This window comes from Giraffa tippelskirchi, chromosome 2 (genome assembly GCF_054371585.1).
Source record: "Giraffa tippelskirchi isolate mGirTip1 chromosome 2, T2T-mGirTip1v1.2.pri, whole genome shotgun sequence".
NCBI lineage: Eukaryota > Metazoa > Chordata > Mammalia > Artiodactyla > Giraffidae > Giraffa > Giraffa tippelskirchi.
Genome location: NC_137276.1, coordinates 16,353,105 through 16,362,744, shown reverse-complemented (window position 1 = coordinate 16,362,744; position 9,640 = coordinate 16,353,105).

The following is a 9,640-nucleotide window of genomic DNA, read 5'->3' as shown; positions in this document are numbered from 1 at the left end:
GAACTATAGAGTATGGTCTCAAACAAAAGGAAACATACAATTAACCTTACGAGTAGTAAGAGTAGTCTGTTAGAAAATACAAGGAAAAAAATTACATTTACAATATCATCAAAGGCTACAAATTCTCAAAAATACCTTTGGAAGTATAAAGGCACTGTAGTCCACTAGAATTGGACCACATAGGGTTTCAATCCATTTGATGGTGGGTGTGGGAAAGATGAGGGCTCAATTATACTTAGTTTTAAGTACCTTGAAAACTCTCTTTTGTGAAAACTTCATTCTCTCCATATTTTTAAATAACTTTTAAAATATATGGATAAAATATTAAATTTGGATTTGCTCAGCAGCTCCCATAAAAATCATTTGATCACACTGCCACCTACAGGTGGTAAAAAGCAGAGTGGCACTAAAACGTATTTATCACTTACCATGTATCAGGCTTTGTGGCTGTTATAAAGCACAGGGAACTCAGTTCCGTGCTCTGTGATAACCTAGACGGGTGGGATGGGCGGGGGGAGACTCAAAAGGGAGGGGATATATGCATCGGTCAGTCGTGTCCAACTTTTTGGGACCCCATTTCCAGGCAAGGGTACTGGAGTGGGTTGCCATTTCCTTCTTCAGAGGATCTTCCCGATCCAGGGATCGAACTCGGGTCTCTCACATTGCAGGCAGACGCTTCACCGTCTGAGCCACCAGGGAAGCCTCCTTCCCTGATATATGCATACATACGGCTTATTCACTTTGTTGTACAGCAGAAACTAACACAACATTAAAGCAATTATATTCCAATAATAAAATAAAAATTAAAAATACTAGGGTTGCTAAATAAAATACAGAATGCTCACTCAGATTTGATTTCAGTTAAAGCCAATACTTTTTGTAGCATATGTATGTCCAAAATATTGTATATGACATACCTATACAAAAAGTGATTCCTTTTTTATCTGAAATACACATTTAACTGGGTATCCTATAGTTATATTTGCTATATCTGGCAGCCCTTAAAAATGGAGATAATAATGTTGACCATATCCTGCTGCTTAAAAGGTTTCAATCATCCCTCATTGGCCTCAGGAAAATGGAGGAGCATCTTAACACAGCATCATAAGAACATTCACGTCTCTACTCCCATCTTGCTCCTCTCTGCCTTAGCGCCAACGTCCGGTCAACATCAGAATATTCCCTTTGCTTAGACATTTCTTTTGGCCTAGGTACAGAGGTTACTGGTTTGTGTACCTTTTAATATTGTTTATGATATTTGGGTTTTCCTTGATGGCTCAGCGGGTGAATAATCTGCCTGCAATCAACCTGGGTTTGATCCCTGGGTCAGGAAGATTCCCTGGAGGACAACGGCAACCCACTCCAGTATTCTTGCCTGGAGAACCCCCATGGACAGAGGAGCCTGGCGGGCTACAGACCAAAGGTTCACAAGGAGTTTGACATGCCTGAGTGACTAACACTTTCACTTCACTCTGATAGTTTTATTACATAGTTACATCTTACCACTGGACTTAAGTGAGTGTAAAAATTACAATAACAGATTATAATTAGATTATTATTTCAAAGAGAAAAGACAAAAAAGAACTCATAACTCACATAAAAACATTACTTCAGAAAGACACACTGGAAAATACGTTATTTCCAGAGAATGTTGTGTTCTTATTTAGATGATGAAGAAAAATCCTAGTGAACTTGAATTGTATGTGTGTGTGTATCTGATTATACAATTTGCAAGGCAGCATACAGTATGAAAACGTGGAACTTTGTGTTCAAAAAATTATTAAGAATTTCAAGATGGTACAGCATAGCATTAACCTGGGAACCTCCTAAGAATAGAATCCTGACTCCACAGTTTGCATGCTCTGTATAGACTTTTTTTTTTTCACCAACCGAATTGATTTAGACTTTAAGTCTCTCTGAGAGAAGTTCCTTTTGTTAAAAATAGAAGTGTATGAGTGACTTAAAATTCATGATATTTTGACATCTTACTTGGTGGACCTACTGAACAATCAAGAAGAAAATAAAGCTAATAATATGGATTTTGCAGGCAACTCAAGGCCTGGCTTCATGGCAACATAAAGGTCTTATGGATTGGCTTTAGGAATTCACAAACTCTCTAATTACAATCAAAATTGTGTGTGTGTGTGTGTGTTTGCATATGCACTTTTCAGAGGACAGCTTTCACCTTATTCTCAAGGGGATCAATAGCTCCCAAAGGCTTAAAACTACTGTTGTATAAAATCATTCTTTTTTTTTACTTTGTTTCTCTGCCCAGCTATTCTCTGCTTAAAGAAGCCATAGCAGGCAACTCATTTTAAAAAAACATATAATACAAGAAGTTGTGCGCATTTTTAAAACTACTTCTATTTCAAAATACTGAAGAGAAAACAAATATGAGAAACAAACAAATACATGAGGATCCCAGTCAGAGAAATGAAATCTAGACAGATTACATCCTAGCTGCTGCTAATCCTATGTGTGCTCAGTCGTGTCCAACTCTTTGTGACCCTATGGACTGCAGCCCACCAGGCAACACTGTCCATGGGATTTTCCAGGCAAGAATATTGGAGTGGGTTGCCATTTCCTCCTCCAGGGGATCTTCCCAGCCCAAGGATTGAACCCACATCTCTCACGTCTCCTGCATTGCAAGAGAATTCTTTCCCACTGAGTCACCAGGGAACTCATCCTAGCTGCTACCATCAGAAAATTTGAGAGAGAAAAATCCATCATTAATTGCAATATTTCTTACATAATGATATATAACATTTATTGAACACTTAAACATGTGTCAGGCACCGTCTCAATAATCATTTACAAGTATTACACCATTCAACCCTCTTCACAACTCGATAATCCCCCGTATAGAAATGAGAAATCAGAAGCAAGAAGAGATTGAGAAGCTTGCCCGAGGACGCACAGTGAATGATGGAGACAGGTTTTGAATTGGCCACAAAGCCAATATTCTTACAACTTATTTTCCTCTTTGGTATTTAGCAGATGCACTTAGAAAGCTATTAATACTTCATAGAACTTTCACTTAACGGATATCAAGATTATAGAAGTGGGAAACTGAAAGTGTATCCTTCCAGAACATTTTCTCACTGGGCTTCCTGGACACCACCCAGCTGTGGGTCTCCTCCTGCCTGCTATGGCGGCTCCTTCTTCAGTCTCTTTTGTGGGATGATCCTCTACTCCATTAGGCCTCCAACCTCTTCTTTTCTCCATCTTTATACACTCCTTAGGTAAAACCAATCTGGTCCCATGCTTTTAACTGCTATCCGTATGTTGATAATTTTCAAAGTTACATTTCCAGTTTGGAACACTCTGAAATGTAGGTTCATCCATTCAGCTGCTTTCTCAATATCCCCATTTGGGGGTCAACTCAACGTCTCAGAGTAAACATGGCCAAAATGAACTTCTGATCCCCCTCCTTCAAGATTTCCACGGTCTTCCCTGTCCCAGCAAATGGCAAGCCGTTTCTCCTGATACTCAGAACAAAAAACCTTGGAGGCATCTTTGTTTGTCTCTTCTCCTTCCCTCACAATCCATATCAAATCTATGGCAACAGGGTCAGCTTAACCTTCAACTATGTCCAGATGAATATACAGCCAAAATCCATCTACTTTCTGAACCCAAGCCACCATGATCTTTCATACCTAGATCACAGCAAAAGTCTCTGTGATGGCCATCTCAGATTTCCCAGTCAATGACTGATGGCCCCAGCTAATGCACTCTGAAATCCATCAGTGTTCACCATGAGGCCATGTCTCCCAAGGAAGGACTGTTTCCAGCTAACAAGGGCACAACAGAAAACATAGCAGAATGCCCACTCCTGGGAGACGGAGGACTTCTACAATGGGTGACTTTGACTCAAGGGTTCCCCATCGGCCTTGCCATACATTCATAGACATGCACTGCAGTTTCAGACTCTTCCATCTAATCTTCCTGCTCTCCTTCTGTCCTTGACCTGGATCAGATCTGCCTTGCATCCTGAATCCTCTGCTTGTTCTGACACCCCTTTCCTTTTCCTATTACAGGTGTTTCCTTAAAAAATTTCCTATATATCTAATCCCATCTTGGCTTCTCAGGGTACCTGCACTCATATAGTCTCCAGATTTTGGTCGTCCTATTTCCACAGTTACAATGACAATTCATCCTATAGTCTCTTGACACAGTAGCCAGAAGAGATTATATTATAATCAAACTCTTCACCTTAGTCTGTGGAATTCATGAGGTCTGGCCCTTGCTTCTTTGGGGATCTCATTTCCTCTTGACTGACTCTGCTATGGCCACACAAGCCTCCTGGTCTTTTTTTGACCCGCTGGTTAGGCTTGCTTGCCTTTGCACTTGTCTTCCCATCTGGAATGCTTTTGCTCCAGACTACATATTTTGACAGTTGTTCTCATTCAGATCTGTCACTTTCTATCCTCTTATCCTGCTTTATTTTTTCTTCATAGCATTTAATCACCATTTCACACTTTATATATTTATTTTGTTTATTTGCTTATTAGTTCTTCCTTCACTATAAAAACAGACACTTTGTATGTTTTAGTCACTCAAATATTCCCAACAGAAATAAAAGTACCTGGCACATAATAAGTACTCAATAGATTTTGTTGAATGAATGAATTCTTACTAAAATCCATGTTTAAGATCATAAAAATTAAAGGAATTTACAAACATAAGTTTGATTAGGAACATATGAGTTTTCTGAAGAACAAGAACATAACTAGAAAAATTAGTACCATCAGTGATTAGAGACACATATTTTTGCGTTCTTATTTTTTTCACTGATTATAAAAAATGATGAATTTTTACAAAATTCAAAATACATCTTAATCATTAACTTATTACAAAATATGAAATAGTGTTTTTGCTTAAGCAAGCTCAGGCCACATTTAATTACCTAACTTGTAACCAGGAAGGTGCTAAAATGTCAAGGGAGTGAAAATTGTCTTTCTACAACTCTCCAGAGAATAAGTGATTCTGGGATATAGCTGACAAATCTATTTTTTTCAAGCGTAGTGAGCAAAAAATACAGGAAAGCATTTGAGAATCTCCAGATTGCTGAGAATATATGACAGCAAATTAACTTGCTGACTGTAATGAGGAGTAATTGAAAATACATCTGAATTTTTGTGAGATTTAATGAAACTGAAGCCTTGAACGCAGAAGATTTTTTTAAAACCCATATTCTAGTGAAACCTAAATCTAATTTTCTACTCTGCCCCCATCTTTCTTAGCTATATTTTTAAGGGAGAAAAACATAAAGTAATGATATAAGCATATTTTTAAAGATTGAATTTCAAACTCTAAGTCAAATGGCCACACAAAATTTCTCTGACATGACAGTCCTGTGCATGCAAATGGCAGGCTCTGTGGCATGGAAATCGAAGCCACAAAGTACCTTTTTGGCAAGCTGCCCTTCTATGACTATGACATTTAGAGACAGAAGAGAAAAACGCAGACACTAGACCCTGAGTCACTGCACAGGAAGGGAAGAATTATTGAATTATTTAAATAAAATAACTAACACTGGTTTCTCTATTTATTCGTGTCAAGTGATAAAAAAAAGCCAAGTAGAAACTACCTTTTAGTGGTTTTACTACTAAGCCATTGCACAAACTTTGATGAGTCCTTTTAATCTTTTCATAAATTATGGCAAAAAATTATGGCACACTTTGGAAATGCTTCTGTGTCATACTCTACATTGAGGACAAAGAAAACCTTACCTTAATGAATCTTATTCTGCATTCCATGAGGAAGGATGGCTCAGTTTTTATTTTATTTTGCCTAAAAATAAAGAACTATGATCCATGAAACATTTTTAGTTAGTTATTAACAGCTCCTGAGTACATGTGTTTCAGTACAAAAGATAGTCCAAGATACACCAGAATACAGCATGACCTACAGGAACACTGAATTCAGAGTGAGGCGCCTTGTGTTCTCATTTTAAATTGGCCACTACCTGTGCCTTTGGGTGTGTGCTAAGTTGCTTCAGTAGTGTCAGACACTTTTTGACCCCATGGACTATAGCCCGCCAAGCTCCTCTGTCCATGGGATTCTTCGGGCAAGAATACTGGAGTGGATTGCCATTTCCTCCTTCAGGGGATCTTCCCCACCCAGGGAGAGAACTCATGTCTCTTACATCTCCTGCATTGACATGGAGGTTCTTTACCACTAGTGCCACCTGGGAAGCCCTGTGCCTTTGAGTAAGTTATCCAAATTCTCAGTATTATTTATCTCTTGCTACTTGACAAACTACATCAAACCTAATGGCTTAAAACACTAAACATGTATTAATATTATCTCCCAGTTTTTGTAGACTAGGGATTCAGGAGTGACTTAATTGGTTCTGGCTCAGGGATTTTTCATGACTTCGAAATCAAGATGTCAGCTAGAGCCACAATCATCTAAGGTTTGATGGGGGCTAAAGGATCTGCCTCTGAGCTTGCTCACACGGGTGTTGGCAAGAGGCTCTGATCCTCACCATATGGGTGTTTCCATGGTGTTGCTCATGATAAGGCAATTGGCTTCCCCCAAAGTGAGTGATCCAAGAGTTAAGAGACTAGCCACGGATTCCCCTGGTGGTCCAGTGGTTAAGACTTTGCCTTCCAATGCAGGGGGTGTGGGTTCCATCCCTGATTGGGGAGCTGAGATCCCACATGCTCTGTGACCAAACAACCAGAACATAAGAGAAGCAATATTGTAACAAATTCAATAAAGACTAACAGTGGTCCACATTAAAAAATAATAATAATAATCTTAGGAAAACAGAAGAGTAGCTAGACAGGCTAGAATATCCTTGTGAACCTAACCTCAGAGGTGAAAACCCATCTCGCCTCTGTTATATTGCACTGTTCATGTGCCCTAGCCCTGGTGCACTGTGGCAGTGGTCTACACAAGATAGGTCTCCCTGGGGAACATCTTGGAGGCTGGTGACCATGCACTCTGACCTCAGTTTCTTTGTTTATGAAGTGAGATCTTTTAACTATATGAACTTTGATGTCCATGACCTCTTTCCTCAATGCCTCCCAAACGCAACCTTCAGAACTTGCCTTTCACTCTCAAGTGGAAATTCCTATTCCTTTTAGCTTTAAGCCATACGGTTATACCAAGCTTTCTCCCTCCATGTTGCTGTCATTTACAGCCTTCCTGGTCACTGCCCCCTTCGTCCCCCCATCACAGTAACTTGGCACCTGGCTTACTGTTGTCCTTCTCACTCTAAGTCCTGCCATCATCCCAAGACTTCTGCACCCCATGGGTGACCCATCCTTCACCATGGCCTTCAGTTCCTTAACCTCCTCATCTCCAGTGCCCTTCCCATCCAGCCCCATTTAGACACCATTCCATACCAACACCTTGGACGTGTCATCACCAAAATTGTTCAACTTGGTGAAAGTGTTAGTCTTTCGGTCGTGTCCAGCTCTTTTTGACACCATGGCTTCTCAGTCCCTTGAATTCTCCAGGCAAGAATACTGGAGTGGGTAACCATTCCCTTCTCCAGGGGATCTTTTGGACCCACGGATAACACCCGGGTCCCCCACATTGCAGGCACATTCTTTACTTCGGAGCCAACAGGGAACTTGGTAAATAAATCCAGTTATCTCACTCTCTCACTGTAACTTTCTATTTTTTCAACTCTCTAATCAACAAGTCCAGAGACGAGTACCCAGACCTGGTTGGAACTTCCAGGAAACTCTCACATCTACTTTTCCTGTATCGGATCTCTCTTGTCTTCATTTCCACTTCTAATTAGGTATTAAAGTCCACCCCTTGAATCCCTCTCTGCATAGATTCCTCGCCTCCTTTGTCTCAGTCTTTCTTTCACATCTGCCTGAAAATGCCTTAACTTTGAGTGATTTCAACTGACAATCTTATACCTTTGCTACTACCTATGACCAGGTTAATGAAGGCTGCTGGAGAAAATAAAATAACAGTATAGACCAGATACATGGTCATCACATTCACACTGGTTTCCAACATCATTCATTAGTTCTATAATGAGTGTTTCCCAAGCCAGTTCTCTCTCTTTCCAGTCCCCACAGAGACTATTTCAAATATTCTCCTCTTTTCTCAAAACTTCAAGTCCACCACCACTGCCACCCTCCATCTCTTCTGTGATTTCCATTTGCTTTTTTACTTCCCAACAGAAATGCTAGATATCCTGCAATACACAAGCTATTCCCATAAAAGAAAGAATTGTCTCTTGTTCCACAAAACTTTGGAATTTCTGGATGGATATTCATGCAGATGAAACCTATTTACCATTAGTTGAACATTTAGTATGTAATAAAATTTCCAGGCATGCACTAATTTGTAAAATAAGGGAAAGTGGAACATTTGGGGGAACATTACCAATAGTGGCTCACCATGCTGAAGGATCACATTATTCTTGGCAACACCATTTGTTATTTGCTTCACTAGTATAACATGCCTGAATAGATGTATAGACGTAATCGTTATGCTGGTTCCACATATAGATATCAACATCTATTTTATCATGTCCTCTCTGTAACTGAGCCTCTGCATTTATGTGTTAAAACATGCATCTATGTTTTAAAACTCACAAGTCCGAAGCCACCCTTCTAAACTCCACTTTGCCATCTGAGTCTAGGTGTGTAAACTAGTTTCTCTTTTGAGGGTAACTATTCAGTTTTGCCAGCAGGGGGTACTAGAGGGAGAGATGAAATGGAAGAAAGCAGCAGAACTGCCTTGCCCTTATGTGTCCCTGTCATTGTTATTATAACCTCAGCAACTGGGCAGCACTTCCCTCTGGTGGCAGCAGTTAGTTCTAGTCTTTTTAAGACTTCCAAAATTGGCTTTATAGTGCCCCCTCTGAAGTACTGTTACGAGCAAGGCAGCACCTTCATCTCAGGGGTCCAAGTCCTAGCTCTGTGGGGCCTCTCTTCCAAGCCTCTGATTTTTGAAAGCACCAACCTTCTCCCTTTGTTCCACTGGCAGGTCATTATTTCTGGGCCTCAACGTTTGCCCCAAGCAACACATTTCTTACATTAAATTCTCTCTGCCGAAGTGACTGGTGTGGTCCCTGTCTTCCTGACCGCACCCTAATAAGTGGTACTAGGAGGCAGAGTGGTTCCAGGAAACAGATCCTCAAAGATGGGATTTGGGATTGTTTGGCTATGTCCTTAACTTTGAAAGCAGTGCTGAGATCTTTGCTAATAGAAAATGGGAATCAAGCAGTCTGTGATCATGGAGGTCTTCATGATTAACTAAAATATCTTCTGTAGATAGATAGATAGATAGTGAAGTCGCTCAGTCGTGTCTGACTCTTTGCAACCCCATGGACTGTAGCCCACCAGGCTCCTCTGTCCATGAGATTTTCCAGGCAAGAGTACTGGAGTGAGTTGCCATTGCCTTCTCCAGGAGATCTTCCTGACCGAGGGATCGAACCTGGGTCTCCAGCATTGTAGGCAGACGCTTTACTGTCTGAGCCACCGGGGAAGTCCCAATATCTTCTGTAGTTGATCATAAAGAAGTATCTACTGAAACAAGTAGCCTGGAGGACCAGGTGGCTTGTGCCCTGGGCTGCTATGATAATAGTGAAGAGTATGAGATCTGTGTGGCCATTGGCTGTTTCTGACTGCCCTGGAGCGCTTACAGAAAGAAAACAAGATCA